This window comes from Canis lupus, chromosome X (genome assembly GCF_048164855.1).
Source record: "Canis lupus baileyi chromosome X, mCanLup2.hap1, whole genome shotgun sequence".
Lineage (NCBI taxonomy): Eukaryota > Metazoa > Chordata > Mammalia > Carnivora > Canidae > Canis > Canis lupus.
In genome coordinates, this window is record NC_132876.1 from 56,143,915 (window position 1) to 56,162,578 (window position 18,664).

General features: G+C 36.4%; 1 long non-coding RNA gene across 1 annotated transcript; it reads right to left on the minus strand.

The window, feature by feature from the left end:
- Positions 1 to 748: 748 nt before the first annotated feature.
- Positions 749 to 17,787, minus strand: LOC140627589 (uncharacterized). The gene is made up of 3 exons (XR_012026258.1): positions 17,687 to 17,787; positions 15,560 to 15,664; positions 749 to 1,119 (listed from the first exon to the last, which is right to left on the minus strand). It is a non-coding gene; the product is annotated as an uncharacterized lncRNA (long non-coding RNA).
- Between the last annotated feature and the right edge of the window lie 877 nt (positions 17,788 to 18,664).

The following is an 18,664-nucleotide window of genomic DNA, read 5'->3' on the forward strand; positions in this document are numbered from 1 at the left end:
AAAACCTACCCACTAGCTATTATAAGCTAAGTGAACCCAGAAAAGTTTGAGGTTTACACAATTAAACCATACGTTAATATCCCTATTTATTCAGCTCAGATAATTAGAATATAATAAGAACAAAAGAGTTAATTATTCTTTATCAAATCTATAGATAATCCTAACAACTGTTGTACAATAATTACTCTATTTTTCTTAGCAAATTAGAAGATGGAATAAATTATAGATAATTATTATCCAAGTTTTCATTTTACAAAAATGAAAGTTTATAAAATTTTTAAGAAAGTGTTAACATCATAATAGTCAAACTTTATATTGAGGTTTGTAAACTCACTTTAATATAATGATTTGATTAATAAAATAAGTAATTTTTATTTCAAATTTACAATTGAACAAGTAACTACTATTTGCATTTTAGTGTAACATATGACTTATGTTACACTACCTGGGAATTTATGTTACATACCTGGGAATTGAATAATAAAAGTCTGCTTGACATTACAATCAGTTTTACTAAATGTGAATGACTGTAGTACTAGACTCTTAGTTTATAAATCTACAAGTTTGGGGGATTTCTTTTTTTTTCCTTTTTTTATTATTATTTATTTTATAAATTTATTTTTTATTGGTGTTCAATTTGCCAACATACAGAATAACACCCAGTGCGCATCCCACATCCCCCCTCAGTACCCGTCACCCAGTCACCCCCACCCCCCACCCACCTCCCCTTCCACCACCCCTAGTTCGTTTCCCAGAGTTAGGAGGCTCTCATGTTCTGTCTCCCTTTCTGATATTTCCCACTCATTTTTTCTCTTTTCCCCTTTATTCCCTTTCACTATTTTTTATATTCCCCAAATGAATGAGACCATATAATGTTTGTCCTTCTCCGATTGACTTATTTCACTCAGCATAATACGCTCCAGTTCCATCCATGTCAAAGCAAACGGTGGGTATTTGTCGTTTCTAATGGCTAATATTCCATTGCATACATAAACCACATCTTCTTTATCCATTCATCTTTCAATGGACACTGAGGCTCCTTCCACAGTTTGGCTATTGTGGACATTGCTGCTATAAACATCGGGGTGCAAGTGTAGTTTGGGGGACTTCATCTCCAAACTACAATGCAAGAATAAATCCAAAAATCAGCCATCAGGGAAACCTATACTCTCAACCCATTTATTCTATTAAATGAGTCATCTCAGATTGTTTCTAGGTAAAAAAAAAAATGACTTTACACACTAAATATACCCGTTGAAAGTGTAAATAAAATAAAATATTATTTGAGAATTCACTTTTGTTGTAATTTTAGAAGATGCTTCAGAATATTTTTCATGCTTTCAATTTAACTTTTAAAATATCTTGCATAAATTAAAATAAAATTATTATCACACATTTGATGGACTTTGATTCTTTCAAAGACCTAAAATTGTTATATTTAATATGTCTAAAACATAACTTAGAAGGAATATCCAAAACATTGTTGACAAATAAATAATGTGAGGCAAATATAAAACTTTGTTTTAAGACACAATTTTGAAATACAATATGAGAATATAATCTTAAATTCTAACTAGTCAAAGTTCAAGAACATTCAAATGGTAAAAGGCTGTCATTTTCAGAGTTCTATAAGCTTATTTATTCTAAAAATATATTCTATTCTGTGACTATATAATTTGCTGGTCTTGGTGATGTTAATATAATCTATTATTTTAGATCCTAGTTACTGTGTTTATATGAAGTAAAGGTATTATAGTATATGTATACATATATTTTAAAATATAATGTTTTGTAAAGGAATTCTGAAAATTACTAATATAATCATAAAGAAACAAAATGCATGTTTGGCCTTATATCTTGAGGAAAGTCAAGTACACCTGTGAGATATTGAATTAGTTTCTAAGCTTAAAAAAAGAAATCTCAAACTTTTTTATACATTAAATTGTATTCCTTTATCTTTTCCTAGGTAAAATATTGCCCTTTCTCCCTATAGAAACTGAGAATATCTTTCAAGTGTCTGCTAGTGAAGGATGTATCTATGACTTTTTAGATTCCTCTGATTTCACTACTTTGACTTAATTTTATTTTCATTTGTCATTTCTAAAATATTGGCTCAATAGATACCTTTGTATTTATGGAAAAATTTGAGTAATATCCAATGTAATTACTTTGTTCTGCATTTAAATTATGTTTTTGAAATATGTGGAGGTTTACTATGTAAAATATTAATTCTATAGATGGTAACAATGATAATGATAAAAGCTGCTTTTTAATCTGTTATTTTTACTTTATTCGTAGGAAAAAAGAATAAAATATTTTTTCTATTTTATTTTTATTGAAATCTATCTGATGGCTTATAGCTTATATCTTTGTAAAATATATTTTGCATTTCCTGAAAAAAGGCATGTGGATGTATTATTACTAAGCTTTCTCAGCTTTATGTATAGTTTATCACACCTTTAATGTCAAAGTCACAGACCTACAAAATAAAATAGAAATAAATAAAAACAGGGTAAATGACTCCTATTAAATAAGTGTTCCCATTAGTTAGCTTTGGAACTTGTATAAACCTGGAGTAACATAAAATTTCATCTGACTAATATAGGAATACATTTCATGCACTACAACACGTGTGATTCCCAATGGGAAGCCCAGTTTTTTTCTTTTGGATAATGAATTAAATAAAATTTTAATTTAATAAGATGGATCTGAATTACTGACCTGGGATTTAAGGTGAGGCTAAAGTAGAAGGCATTTCTTTATGAGTATATATGTGTAAAATAGAATTAAGACCTACATGAAAGTGAAATGTGTTAAAATTTTCCTGAAAAGCAAGCAGTTCTATGCTTTAAATTTTTCTTTGTTTTATTATTTTATCTGCTCATTTTAAACAATACCTATGCAAACGGCAACAACTATGAATTATGTAAGAGAGGAAGGTGGAGAATGTAAGAGAGTAGGAAGCTGAAGAGTTACATCTAACCCATGTCATTTATTAAAATATGACTTAAATATACTATTTTCTTTTCATTCTCATTGCTTCAGCACTAATTAAGCTAATAATTACATCATGTTTGCTTTACTGCTAATATCTCATTTCCTTGATTCAAACTTTTGGCTCATACCTCTACTTTTACCTTTTTCTTTAATATATGTCACCTACCTGCTCAAACACCTTTAGCATATCCTAGTTATCAGACCCCATTCTCAATATATTATATATTAAATATATTTCATTCTTCTGTATGAGGGGACTTGGGACTATGCAATTTGCAAATTTTCTTTTTTTAAGGTTTTATTTACCTTATTTTAGATACATTAAGAGTGAGTTCTAGCTGAATAAGGGGCAGATGGTGAGGGAGACTGACAAGCAGACTCCATGCTGAGCATGAATCTTGTGCCAGGGCTTAATCTCCCGACTTAGAGATCATGACCTGAGGCAAAATCAAGGGTCAGATGCTTAACCAACTGAGTCAACAAGGCATCCCTGGAGAATCTATTTAGAATAGGAAGATAGGGTATGGCTGGGTGGCTCAGTCGGTTGGGCATCAATCTCTTGGATTGGGCTCAGGTGATGATCTGAGGGTCATGGGATTGAGCCTGAATTGGACTCCACACTCAATAGAGAGTCTGCTTGGGATTCTCTCTCTCCCTTCCCTCTGCCCCTCCTCCTGCTCAAGCTCTTCTCTCTCTCTCTCAAGTAAATAAATTTTTAAAAAAGAATAGGAAAATAGGGGCATTTTTACTGAAGTCAGTGGTAGAGAAAGGCAAATACAAGTGGACTAAAAACAAACCTGGAGGAAGTTAAGAATTAAAAAAAAAACATGGTTTCTATTCTTTTAAATGTCTAGTTTTTAATTTTCTCTGTCTTGCTATTCTAGGAATAATTTAAGAATAGGTCATCTGGATTTAAAGAAAGTGGTGTGAGAGGGGTTTATATTGATCCTATGGGGGTGGAGCATACTGTGCTGATCCTCAGAAGGACTTGTTTTATTGGAGATGCATCTGCAGGGCACAGAAGCTTGCTGTATATGGCTCCAGCCTCCACTGGGTGGTGTTGTTTTGCTCACACAAGTCTACTGAAGTCTACTGATCATAGAGTGTTGCAAATCTTTGGCTCTGGGGAAATAAGATCTAGCTTCCTTTTCTGTTTTAGATATCTTCTTAATATACCCACTACTATCAAGAGCAAGATTGCAACAGGATTTCCTAACAATCACATGGAAAATAAGTGTCGCAATCAAAATGACAAGAGATAAAAATTTACCCCAAAAGAAAGAAAAAGAATTAATGGCCAGTGATTCACTTAATATAGATACAAGTAAGATGTCTAAAGCAGATTTTAATAAAATAATAAGCATAAGGACACTAGTTGGGTGTGAGGAAATCATAGAAAACTGTAGAGAATCCCTAACTGCAGAGACAAAAGAACTAAAAACTATTCAGACTGAAATAAAAAAATTATAACCAAGATGCAAAATCAAATGGATACAATGGAAATGAAGATCGATGATGCAGAGGAGTAATCCAGTGTTATTAGAAGATAGGATTTTGGAAAATGATGAAGCTGAATAAAAGACAGGAGAAAAGTATTAGATTATGATTGTAGACTTAGGTAACTCAGTAACTCTTTCAAGTGCAATAATATTTATATTATATGACTCTCAAAAGAGGGAGAAAAAGAAAAAAAGGGGTAGAAGATTTATATGTGCAAATTATAGCTGAAAACTTCCCAATCCTAGGGAAGGAAAGAGACATCAAAATTCAAGAAGCACAGGCAACTCCCATTAAATTCAACAAAGCTGGCCATCACCAAGATCTTTCATAGTCAAATTCACAAAATAAAAGGACAGAGAAAGAATCCTGAAAGCAGAAAGGCAAAACAAAGTCCTTAAACTACAAGGGAAGTAAGTTCAGCTCACAGTAGACTTGTCCACAGAAACTTGGTAGGCCAGAAGAAAGTGGCATGATATATTCAACATGATGAATGGGGAAAATATGCAGCCAAGAATAATTTATTCAGCGAGGCTATCATTCACAACAGAAGGAGAGGTAGAGTCTCTCAGACAAATAAACTGAGCCCAGCAAGAAATTTTAAGAGGATCTTTGAGAGGGAATAAATAAGCATGCAAAGCAACAAAGATTACAAAGAACCAGGGAACATCACCAGAAACATCAAATTCACAGGTAACACATCAGCAATAAATATGTATCTTTCAATAATCACTCTGAATATAAATGGACTATGTGGTCCAAACAAAAGACATAGGGTATCAGAATAGATATTTTTAAAAAGATTCTTCTATATGTTGCTTACAAGAAAGACTAATTTTAGAACTAAAGACACTTGCAGATTGAAAGTGAGAGTATGGAGAAATATCTATTACACTAAAAGGCATCAAAAGAAAGCCAGGGTAGCCATATTTATATCAGACAAACTATATTTTAAAACAAAGTCTGGGAGGAGGGGCAAGATGGCGGAAGAGTAGGGTCCCCAAATCACCTGTCACCACCAAATTACCTAGATAACCTTCAAATCATCTTGAAAATCTACGAATTCGGCCTGAGATTTAAAGAGAGAACAGCTGAAACGCTACAGTGAGAAGAGTTCGTGCTTCTATCAAGGTAGGAAGATGGGGAAAAAGAAATAAAGAAACAAAAGGCATCCAAGAGGGAGGGGCCCCACGAGGAGCCGGGCTGAGGCCAGGGCGAGTGTCCGCAGGACAGGAGAGCCCCGGCTCAGAGAAGCAGGAGCTGCACCAACCTTCCCGGGTGGAGAGGCGCCCGCAGGGAGTTAGAGCAGGTCCCCAGGAGGGCGGGGATGCCCTCAGGCTCCCTGGGACACTAACAGACACTTGCACGCCCAGGAGAATGCACCGAGCTCCTGAAGGGCTGCAGCGCGCACACATTGACCCGGGAGCAGCTCGGAGGGGCTCCGGTGGCGGCTCTGCACGGAGGGGGCTGCGCGGCCGGGAGCACGAATCCAACAGCGCAGGCACCGGAGCACAGGGCGCCAGGACACAGCCCAGGATCCGGCCTCCCCCTGGGACAGGCAGAGGCCGGGAGGGCCCAGGACAGCAAGGACGATCCTGCCCCGAGCTGAGCAGATCAGCGGCCCCGCCCCGGAGCCTCCAGGCCCTGCAGACCAAGAGCTCATTCATTACTGTGGGAGCTGAATCCAGGTTTCCAGAGCTGGCCGCCGCCACTGTGGTTGTTCCTCCTGGGGCCTCACGGGGTAAACAACCCCCAATGAGCCCTGCACCAGGCAGGGGGCAGAGCAGCTCCCCGAAGGGCTAACACCTGAAAATCAGCACAACAGGCCCCTCCACCAGAAGACCAGCTAGACGGACAAGTTCCAGGGGAAGTCATGGGACTTAAAGTATACAGAATCAGAAGATACTCCCCCGTGTTTTTTTTTTCTTTTTGATTTCTGATTGCTTCCCCCACACTTTTTTTCCCCTTTCTTTCTTTTTCTTTCTATTTTTCTTCTCTTTTTTCCTTTTCTTCCTTTTTCTTTTTCTCCTTTCTTTCCTTCTTTCTCTCCTCTCTTTTTCTCCTTTTCCCAATACAACTTGTTTTTGACCACTCTGCACTGAGCAAAATGACTAGAAGGAAAACCTCACCTCAAAAGAAAGAATCAGAAACAGTTCTCTCTCCCACAGAGTTACAAAATCTGGATTACAATTCAATGTCAGAAATCCAATTCAGAAGCACTATTATACAGCTACTGGTGGCTCTAGAAAAAAGCATAAAGGACTCAAGAGACTTCATGACTGCAGAATTTACATCCAATCAGCCAGAAATTAAAAATCAATTGAATGAGATGCAATCCTAACTAGAAGTCCTAACGAAGAGGGTTAACAAGGTGGAAGAATGAGTGAGGGACATAGAAGACAAGTTGATGGCAAAGAGGGAAACTGAGGAAAAAAGAGACAAACAATTAAAAGAACATGAAGATAGATTAAGGGAAATAAACGACAGCCTGACGAAGAAAAACCTACATTTAATTGAGGTTCCAGAGGGCACCGAAAGGGCCAGAGGGTCAGAATATGTATTTGAACAAATTCTAGCTGAAAACTTTCCTAATCTGGGAAGGGAAACAGGCATTCAGATCCAGGAAATAGAGAGATCACCCCCTAAAATCAATAAAAACCGTTCAACACCTCAACATTTAATAGTTAAGCTTGCAAATTCCAAAGATACAGAGAAGATCCTTAAAGCAGCAAGAGACAAGATATCCCTGACTTTTATGGGGAGGAATATTAGGGTAACAGCAGATCTCTCCACAGAGACCTGTCAGGCCAGAAAGGGCTGGCAGGATATATTCAGGGTCCTAAATGAGAAGAACATGCAACCAAGAATACTTTATCCAGCAAGGCTCTCATTCAAAATGGAAGGAGAGATAAAGAGCTTCCAAGACAGGCAGGAACTGAAAGAATATGTGACCTCCAAACAAGCTCTGCAAGAAATTTTAAAGGGGACTCTTAAAATAACCCTTGAAGAAGAACTCCAGTGGAATAATCCACAAAAACAAGGACAGAAGAGATATCATGATGACACTAAACTCATATCTATCAATAGTAACTCTCAACATGAACGGGCTTAATGACCCCATCAAAAGGCACAGGGTTTCAGACTGGATAAAAAAGCAGGACCCATCTATTTGCTGTCTACAAGAGACTCATTTTAGACAGAAGGACACTTAAGGCTGAAAATAAAAGGTTGGAGAACCATTTACCATTCAAATGGTTCTCAAAAGAAAGCAGGGGTAGCCATCCATATATCAGGTAAACTAAAATTTACGCCGAAGACTGTAGTGAGAGATGAAGAGGGACACTATCTCATACTTCAAGGATCTATCCAACAAGAGGACTTAACAATCCTCAATATATGTGCCCCGAATGTGGGAGCTGCCAAATATTTAAACCAATTAATAACCAAAGTGAAGAAATACTTAGATAATAATACACTTATACTTGGTGACTTCAATCTAGCTTTTTCTACACTCAACAGGTCTTCTAATCACAACATCTCCAAAGAAATTAGAGCATTAAATGATACACTGGACCAGATGGATTTCACAGATATCTACAGAACTTTACATCCAAACTCAACTGAATACACATTCTTCTCAAGTGCACATGGAACTTTCTCCAGAATAGACCACATACTGGGTCACAAATCGGGTCTGAACCGAAACCAAAAGACTGGGATTGTCCCCTGCATATTCTCAGACCATAATGCCTTGTAATTAGAACTAAATCACAACAAGAAGTTTGGAAGGACCTCAAACACGTGGAGGTTAAGGACCATCCTGCTAAAAGATGAAAGGGTCAACCAGGAAATTAAGGAAGAATTAGAAAGCTTCATGGAAACTAATGAGAATGAAGATACAACCGTACAAAATCTTTGGGATGCAGCAAAAGCAGTCCAGAGGGGGAAATACATCGCAATACAAGAATCCATTCAAATATTGGAAAGAACTCAAATACAAAAGCTAACCTTACACCTGAAGGAGCTAGAGAAAATAAAGCAAATAGTTCCTACACCCAGGAGAAGAAGAGAGTTAATAAAGATTCAAGCAGAACTCAACGAAATCGAAACCAGAATTGTGGAACAGATCAACAGAACCAGGAGTTGGTTCTTTGAAAGAATTAATAAGATAGATAAACCATTAGCCAACCTTATTAAAAAGAAGAGAGAGAAGACTCAAATTAATGAAATCATGAATGAGAAAGGAGAGATCACTACCAACACCAAGGAAATACAAACGATTTTAAAAACATATTATGAACAGCTATACGCCAATAAATTAGGCAATCTAGAAGAAATGGACACATTCCTGGAAAGCCACAAACTACCAAAACTGAAACTGGAAGAAATAGAAAACCTGAACAGGCCAATAACCAGGGAGGAAATTGAAGCAGTCAACAAAAACCTCCCAAGACACAAGAGTCCAGGGCCAGATGGCTTCCCAGGCGAATTTTATCAAACGTTGAAAGAAGAAACCATACCTATTCTACTAAAGCTGTTTGGAAAGATAGAAAGAGATGGAGTACTTCCAAATTCGTTCTATGAGGCCAGCATCATCTTAATTCCAAAACCAGACAAAGACCCCACCAAAAGGAGAATTACAGACCAATATCCCTGATGAACATGGATGCAAAAATTCTCAACAAGATACTAGCCAATAGGATCCAATAGTATATTAAGAAAATTATTCACCATGACCAAGTAGGATTTATCCCTGGGACGCAAGGCTGGTTCAACACTCGTAAACCAGTCAATGTGATTCATCATATCAGCAAGAGAAAAAACAAGAACCATATGATCCTCTCATTAGATGCAGAGAAAGCATTTGACAAAATACAGCTTCCATTCCTGATCAAAACTCTTCAGAAGGTAGGGATAGAGGGAACATTCCTTGACATCTGAAAAGCCATCCACGAAAAGCCCATAGCAAATATCATTCTCAATGGGGAAGCACTGGGAGCCTTTCTCCTAAGATCAGGAACAAGACAGGGATGTCCACTCTCATCACCGATATTCCACATAGTACTGGAAGTCCTAGCCTCAGCAATCAGACAACAAAAAAGACATTAAAGGCATTCAAATTGGCAAAGAAGAAGTCAAACCCTCCCTCTTCGCCGATGACATGATACTCTACATAGAAAACCCAAAAGCCTCCACCCCAAGATTGCTAGAACTCATACAGCAATTTGGTAGTGTGGCAGGATACAAAATCAATGCCCAGAAGTCAGTGGTATTTCTATACACTAACAATGAGACTGAAGAAAGAGAAATTAAGGAGTCAATCCCATTGATAATTGCACCCAAAAGCAGAAGATACCTAGGAATAAACCTAACCAAAGAGGTAAAGGATCTATACCCTAAAAACTATAGAACACTTCTGAAAGAAATTGAGGAAGACACAAAGAGATGGAAAAATATCCCATGCTCATGGATTGGCAGAATTAATATTGTGAAAATGTCAGTGTTACCCAAGGCAATTTACACGTTTAATGCAATCCTTATCAAAATACCATGGGCTTTCTTCAGAGAGTTGGAACAAATTATTTTAAGATTTGTGTAGAATCAGAAAAGACCCCGAATAGCCAGGGGAAGTTTAAAAAAGAAAACCATAGCTGGGGGCATCACAATGCCAGATTTCAGGTTGTACTACAAAGCTGTGGTCATCAAGACAGTGTGGTACTGGCTCAAAAACTGACACATAGATCAATGGAACAGAATAGAGAACCCAGAAGTGGATCCTGAACTTTATGGTCAACTAATATTCGATAAAGGAGGAAAGACTATCCATTGGACAAAAGACAGTCTGTTCAATAAATGATGCTGGGAAAATTGGACATCCACATGCAGAAGAATGAAACTAGACCACTGTCTTTCACCATACACAAAGATAAACTCAAAATGGATGAAAGATCTAAATGTGAGACAAGATTCCATCAAAATCCTAGAGGAGAACACAGGCAACACCCTTTTTGAACTCGGCCACAGTAACTTCTTGCAAGATACATCCATGATGGCAAAAGAAACAGAAGCAAAAATGACCTATTGGGATTTCATCAAGATAAGAAGTTTTTGCACAGCAAAGGATACAGTCAACAAAACTAAAAGACAATGTACAGAACGGGAGAATATATTTGCAAATGACGTATCAGATAAAAGGCTAGTTTCCAAGATCTATAAAGAACTTCTTAAACTCAACACCAAAGAAACAAACAATCCAATCATGAAATGGGCAAAAGACATGAAGAGAAGTCTCACAGAGGAAGACATAGACATGGCCATCATGCACATGAGAAAATGCTCTGCATCACTTGCCATCAAGGAAATACAAATCAAAACCACAATGTGATACCACCTCACACCAGTGAGAATGGGGAACATTAACAAGGCAGGAAACCACAAATGTTGGAGAGGATGTGGAGAAAAGGGAACCCTCTTACACTGTTGGTGGGAATGTGAACTGGTGCAGCCACTCTGGAAAACTGTGTGGAGGTTCCTCAAAGAGTTAAGAATAGACCTGCCCTACGACCCAGCAATTGCACTGTTGGGGATTTACCCCAAAGTTTCAGATGCAATGAAATGCCGGGACACCTGCACCCCGATGTTTCTAGCAGCAATGTCCACAATAGCCAAACTGTGGAAGGAGCCTCGGTGTCCATCGAAAGATGAATGGATAAGGAAGATGTGGTTTATATATACAATGGAATATTACTCACCCATTAGAAATGACAAATACCCACCATTTGCTTCAACATGGATGGAACTGAAAGGTATATGCTGAGTGAGGTAAGTCAATCGGAGAAGGACAAACAGCGTATGTTCTCATGTATTTGGGGAATATAAATAATAGTGAAAGAGAATATAAGGGAAGGGAGAAAAAATGTGTGGGAAATATCAGAAAGGGAGACAGAACATAAAGACTCCTAACTCTGGGAAACGAACTAGGGGAGGTGGAAGGGGAGGAGGGTGGGGGGTGGGGGTGAATGGGTGACGGGCACTGAGGGGGGCACTTGACGGGATGAGCACTGGGTGTTATTTTTTTTTTATTTTATTTATTTATGATAGTCATACAGAGAGAGAGAGAGAGAGTGAGAGAGAGGCAGAGACACAGGCAGAGGGAGAAGCAGGCTCCATGCACCGGGAGCCCGAAGTGGGATTCGATCCCGGGTCTCCAGGAACGCACCCTGGGCCATAGGCAGGCGCCAAACCGCTGCACCACCCAGGGATCCCTGTTATTTTGTATGTTGGTAAATTGAACACCAATAAAAAATTAATTTATTAAAAAAATTAAAAAAAATAAAGTCTGTAACAAGAGCTGAAGAAGGGCACTGCATCATAATTAAGAAGTCTACAAAAAAAAGTCTACCCATCAGGAACATCTAATAATCATAAATATTTATGCCCCCAACTTGGGAGCACAGAAAGTTAGAAGTCAAATAATAACAAAGTTAAAGAAACTCATTGATATTAATACAATAATGGTAGGGGACTTTAAAACTCCATTTACAGCCAAGGACAGTTTATCAAAACAGAAAATCAACAAGGAAACAATGGTTTTGAAAGACCAACTGGACAAAGATGGACATAACAGATATAATAAGAATATTTAGTCCTAAAGTAGCAGAAAGAAATTATTTTTGAGTGCATGTAGAACATTCTCCAGAAGAGATCACATCCTGGGTCACAAATCAGGCCCCAACTCATACAAAAATAATTGAGACCATATGATGCATATTTTCATACAATAATGCTATGAAATTTGAGGTTAACCAAAAGAAAAATAATTGAAAGACCACAAATATGTGGAGGTTGAAGAACATCAGAAAATTAAAGATGAGATAAAAAATACATGGATGTAAATGAAAATGAAAACAGAACAGTCCAAGACCTTAGGGATGCAGCAAAGTAGGCCATAAGAGTGAAGTACAGCTATACAGAACTACCTCAAGAAGCAAGAAAAATCTCAAATACAGAGCCTAACCATGCACCTAAACAAGCTAGAAAGGGAAAAGCATATAAAGCCTAAAACCAGCAGTAGAAGAAAAATAATACATTTTAAAGAAGAAATGAGTGATATAGACACATAAAAACTGTATAATATATCAACAAAACAGAGTTGATTCCTTGAAAGACTTAATAAAATTGAAAAACCCTTACCCAGACATATCAAAAAGAAAGGATAGAGGATCAAAGAAGTAAAATCACAAATGAAGGAGGAGAAATCACAAACAATACCACAGAAATACAAGCAATTATGAGAGAATGTTATGAAAAATTATATGTCAACAAACTGGGCAAACTGGAGGGAATGGATAAATTCCTAGAAACATACAAACTACCAAACCTGGAACAGGAAGAAATAGATGAGTTGAACAAATGCAAAATTGGCAAGGGAATTTAATTGGTAATTAAAAATATCTGAATAAACAAAAGTCCGGGACTGGATGGTTTCCCAGGGGAATTATAACACATATTTAAAGAGATAATACCTATTCTTCTCAAAGGGTCCCAAAGCATAGAAATAGAAGGAAAATTTCTAAACTCATTCTTTTAAGTCAGCAATTTCTTGATTCCAAAATCAAAGACCAGACTTATAAAAATCATAAGCGAATATCCCTGAACATAGATACAAAGATTCTCAACAAGATACTAGCAAATAGAATTCAACATTTAAAGATTTATTCACCATGATCAAGTAGGATGCACTCCTTGCCTGGAGGGGTGGTTCAGATTTGCACATCAATCAACATATTATACAAGATTAATAAAAGAAAGGATAAGAACTATATGATGATTCAAAACCAAGTGTATCCCCATTTGGTCCACCCATGAGATTATATTCTCTCTTTTGCACCATTTCCCTCCCTACCCACCCCTGATTTCTTAAAATTTGTTTTTCTTTTATTTTCTGATCCCTGAAGTGTTTGGAATTGTCTAGGGTGTATTATGCTTGGGTCATGGTTGATATTTTCAACTCTACTCACACATACAGCTATTCTGTACTAAACAAAATGACTAGAACAAGGAAACCACCACAAAAGAAAGAGATAATAGTCTCTGTCACAGATTTAATGAATGTGGATTTAAGTAAGATATCAGAGGTAGAATTCAGGATTACAATTATAAAATTACTAGTAGGACTTGAAAACAACAAGAAAGACTCTACAGAATCTCATACTGCAGAAATGAGATCTACTCAGGATGAAGTTAAAAAGTATTCTATCTGAGAAGCAGTCTAAATTGGATGCTCTAACAGCTAGAGTAAATGAGGCAGAAGAGAGTAACATAGAAGACAAGTTGATGGAAAAGAAGGAAGCTAAGGAAAAGAGAGAAAAATGGCTAAAAGCATATGAGGAGAGACTCTGAGAATCAAGTAGTAGTTTGAAAAAGAATAGCATCCATATTATTGGGATTCCATAGGGCATGAAGAGAGAGGGAGGACAAGAAGGTATGTTTAAACAAATCATAGCTGAGAAATTACCTAATCTGGAGAAGGAAACAGGCATTCATAACCAAGAGATAGAGAAAACCTTGCTCCAAAATCAGCAAACACTGATCAACATGCCAACATATAAGAATGAAGCTTGCAAATTTCAGAGATAAAGAGAAAATCCTAATAGTAGCTTAAGACAAGAGATTCCTAAATTATATGGGGAGAAATATCAGATTAACAGTCAATTTATCCATAGATACCTGGCAGGACAGAAAGGGCTGGCATGAGATATCCAGGGTACAAATTGGCAAAAACATGTAGACAAGAATACTTTATCCAGTAAGGATGTCATTCAGAATAGGAGAGATAAAGAGCTTCTGGGATAGAAACTAAAAGAATATTTGACCACTAAATAAGCACTGCAAGAAATATTAAGGGAGATTCTGTGAGCGAAAAGGGATCCCAAAGAAACAGAGACAATCTGCAGAAACAGGGACTGCACAGGTAATAAAATGACACTGAATTAATAACTTTCAATAGTTACTCTGAACGTGAATGGGATAAATGCTCCAGTCAAAAGACACGGGTTTCAGACTGGATAAAAAAGCAAGATCCATCTTATATCTACAGGAGACTCATTTTAGATCAAAGGACACCTTCAAACTGAAAATGAGGGGATGGAGAACAGTTTACCAGGCAAGTGTACCTCAGAAGAAAGCTGAGGTGCCAATCCTCATATAAGATAAATTAGACTTTAAAACAAGACTGTACTAAGAGTGGAAGAGGGACAATATATCATACTTAAAGGGCCTATCCAAAAAGACCACCTAACAATTATAATTCCAATCCATAAGCATGGGACTATTTTCCTTATTTCTTTGTGTGCTTTTCAATTTCTTTTGTCAGTATTCTATAGTTTGCAGAATACAGATCATTTACATCTTTGTTTATGTTAATTCTTATGTATCGTACTGTTTTTGGTGCTTAACATAAAGACGTAAAAGATCTGTAATTCCTTGATTTCTCTTTCTGTTGCTTCCACTATTGGTGTATAGAAATTAAACAGATTTATTTTACATTCAGACTGAACTATAGTGAACAAACTGAGAGTTGCTGGAGGTGAGGTTCAGGGGGGATGTTTTAAATGGGTGATGGGTATTAAGGAGGGTGATCACTTTTTGTGATGAGCACTGTGTGTTACATGTATGTGATGAGTCACTAAATCCTACACTTGAAACTAAATTGCACTGTGTTAACTAACTGAAAGTTAAATAAAAGCTTGGAAGAAAAATTAAAAAATAATGTTCTTAACATTTATTTATTTTTATTTTTTAACTCTTCCTAACTTTCAAATTTAGACATTACTTAAGACTGATTTCCCAATCCTCTAGTCTATTTTTCTTACTCTCTTCTTCAGTGTCTTCAACATACTCCCCAAATTTCAAGGAGTGTGTCCTTGTTGAGTGTCACAATTTGATTTGTTCAAGACTTTCAGAGAATCTATCAATATATCTCAACATGAGCAGAGTTATAATCAAGGTAAGGTAATAAAGTCTAGATTTAAAAGGATGTGTAAAATAACCAAGTTGAACTCACCACCAAATTTGAGGTTAATATGACTACTTCTCAGTAACGCTGAGAACCAGCAATTTTATGGAGATTGAAGTTACTGGTGGTCATCTAGATCTTGTCAGGTGCACCCTGAAAACAAATCAAGATATTTTCATAAAACAGAGGGAGGCTTTCCAGCTTCTGTCTCTTCTATCTCCATGTAAAGCACCTTTTCTGCTTTGTTCCTTGATAGGGTCTGCCACTTGTATATCCCAGGCTATGAGATTCATTGTATGCTTCCACATTCTATACTGGCATTTTATGTAATATATATCCATTGCATAGACTCATGGCTATCACAGATATTTATGCCATTAAACTATCTTAAAATGGGTTTGTCAAGAGAATATAAGTTATATATAAAGTCTAGTTGTCCTCTGCAAAGGAGTTACATCAGAAATTTATGTACTTAAGGCCCCTATTGTTTATTTAAAAAATAAATCCTTATTGATATTGCACATGAAACAAATGGGGTATTCTATTTAACATCTTAATCTTTATTTATGTGATAGATATAGCCAAGAGTTGTATGCCTTCTTATTTTACCATTTACAAATAACTTAGACAAATATATATTCCTTTAATCAATATAATAATATAGTCTTATAATCTCTATTCCTGTATTTTGTTCCTTATGTTGGATTTTTTTACTCACCTAGAGCATTTCTATATAATTCATGTTAATAGATCTATATTTATTGAAAGCACAATTTCAGTTTCTTATAATACCAAATTTGTTATATTTTACAAACATAAATATACAAAGAAAATATATAGGTTATATTTTACAAAGATGAATACCAAAACTGTTATATTTTACAAAGATAAATGTGATGCAGGGCCTGGGAGGCTCTGTTGTTTGAGTGTCTGCCTTCAGCTTAGGTCATGATCTCACAGCCCTGGAATGGAACCCCACATCAGGCTCCCTGCTCAGTGGGGAGTCTGTTTCTCCTTATGCCCCTCTTCCCCTCATGCACACACACACTCTCTCTCAAATAAATAAATAAATAAATAAATAAATAAATAAATAAATAAATAAAATCTTTTTTAAAAATACAAAGATAAGTGTAAATGTGCATAATAGCTTTTAGAACTGTAATTTTTCAAACTACTTAAGACACATCTGGAATTGGTAACTGGGTACTTGAGGAGCTACAATATCATGTCTCTATCTTTATAAAAGTTAACTTTGTAAAAAAAATACTATAAAAGAAAAACTCTAACTAAATACCAGGGTTGGTATTTCCAATTATTCTCTCGTCTGCTTCATATTTTTACATGTAAAGCTGTTGAAGTAAAAAATATACTTATATGGAGTATGAAATGAACATGGCTATTTTGAACCTTTCTATATAAGATTCAGTTAGCCTCCAAACTGAGGGGCATGTGTTTACATTCTAGTCAAACTGTGTCATCCAATGCCCACATGCTCTGGAAAGGATGTTTTGTTTTCCTCCTACCAAATATTTAAACAATTTACACCAAATTGCCTGAATCATTCATGAGCTCTGTCAAAACTGCTTTACATAAATTGAACATCTCACCTTTCCCTTTTGACAAAATCTTCAAACTACATTACCTTATATAAAAGGTCCTCATTTAACATTTGCCTTCTTTATATGCCCCATGCACTTAGGAGCATCAGGAAAACCCCTATGCCCCACTTACTTCATTTGACGGGCTTTAACTTTTCTTGCCCAACCAAGTCATTAATTTTACTTTTAAAATACATACATATATTTTAACATTTTATTTTTAAGTAATCTCTACAACCACCATGGTACTTGAACTCATAACCTCAAGATGAATCACACATTCTACCTACTAGGCCTACTAGGTGCCCCGAATTTTACTTTTAAAATATTTTTGTAACTAAAAGAGTTAATGAAAAAAGGTAGTTTTCTTCATTTTAGGTATATTCACAGAATCATATTGAAAACATATTGAAAGTTTGACCCAAAGAACAGATTTCAAGGTAGCATCTTTAACAAAAAATAACAGTTCAATCAACAAGTTATTTTCAAAATAATTGCTAAGCATTATAAAAATAACATATAGACTAAGAACTACTTATTAAGATCCTGTATATTTTTATTTTCACTTTCAACATACACTTTATCTCCACTCTCAGTAGAACAATTCTCTCCAAACAATGTGCTCCACTAAGCCTAGCCTGCTCTCTTCCTTTTTCTCTACCCTCTATCTTTCCATTTATACCATTTTCACAGTTCTTTTGACTCTGCATCACAATATCTACAGAACGTGGCAACCTAGCAACCAAACAGAACCCACTGTAGAGGGTGGAAGGAGGAAAGAACTGAAATGGTAAACTTAGAATTGTTTTCAGATAGCAAGAAAAGAATAAAGGCTGGAAATACCCAAGTTTATCATTCTGCCTCATCACATATAACAACCTAATTATATACTATTCCTCAAATTGAAATATTGTGAAGATAGTATTTCCAGATAAAGTACTGGGCACTCAGTAAAATTTGAATTTCTGATAAACAATAAATATGTTTCTAGAATAAGTGTACCAAATCCAGTCAAATGTTTTGAGACATACATGTACTAAAAATATTTTATTTAATTGGAATTCAATTAACCAACATATAGCATAACACCCACTGCTCATCCCATCAAGTGCTGCCCTCAGTGCCTGTCACTCAGTCACTCCCACCCCCTGCCCACCTCCCTTTCCACCACCCGTTGCTCCTTTCCTAGAGTTAGATGTCTCTCATGTTCTGTCGTCCTCTCTGATATTTCCCACTCATTTTCTCTCCTTTCCCCTTTATTCCCTTTCACTATTTTGATATTCCCCAAATGGATGAGACCATATAATGTTTTTCCATCTCTGAATGACTTATTTCACTCAGCATAATACCCTCTAGGTCCCTCCATGTCGAAGCAAATGGTGGGTATTTGTCATTTCTAATGGCTGAGTAATATTCCATTGTATACATAGACCGCATCTTCTTTATCCATTCATCTTTCGTTGGACACCGAGGCTCCTTCCACAGTTTGGCTATCGTGGCCATTGCTGCTATAAACATCGGGGTGCAGGTGTCCTGGCGTTTCATTGCATTTGTA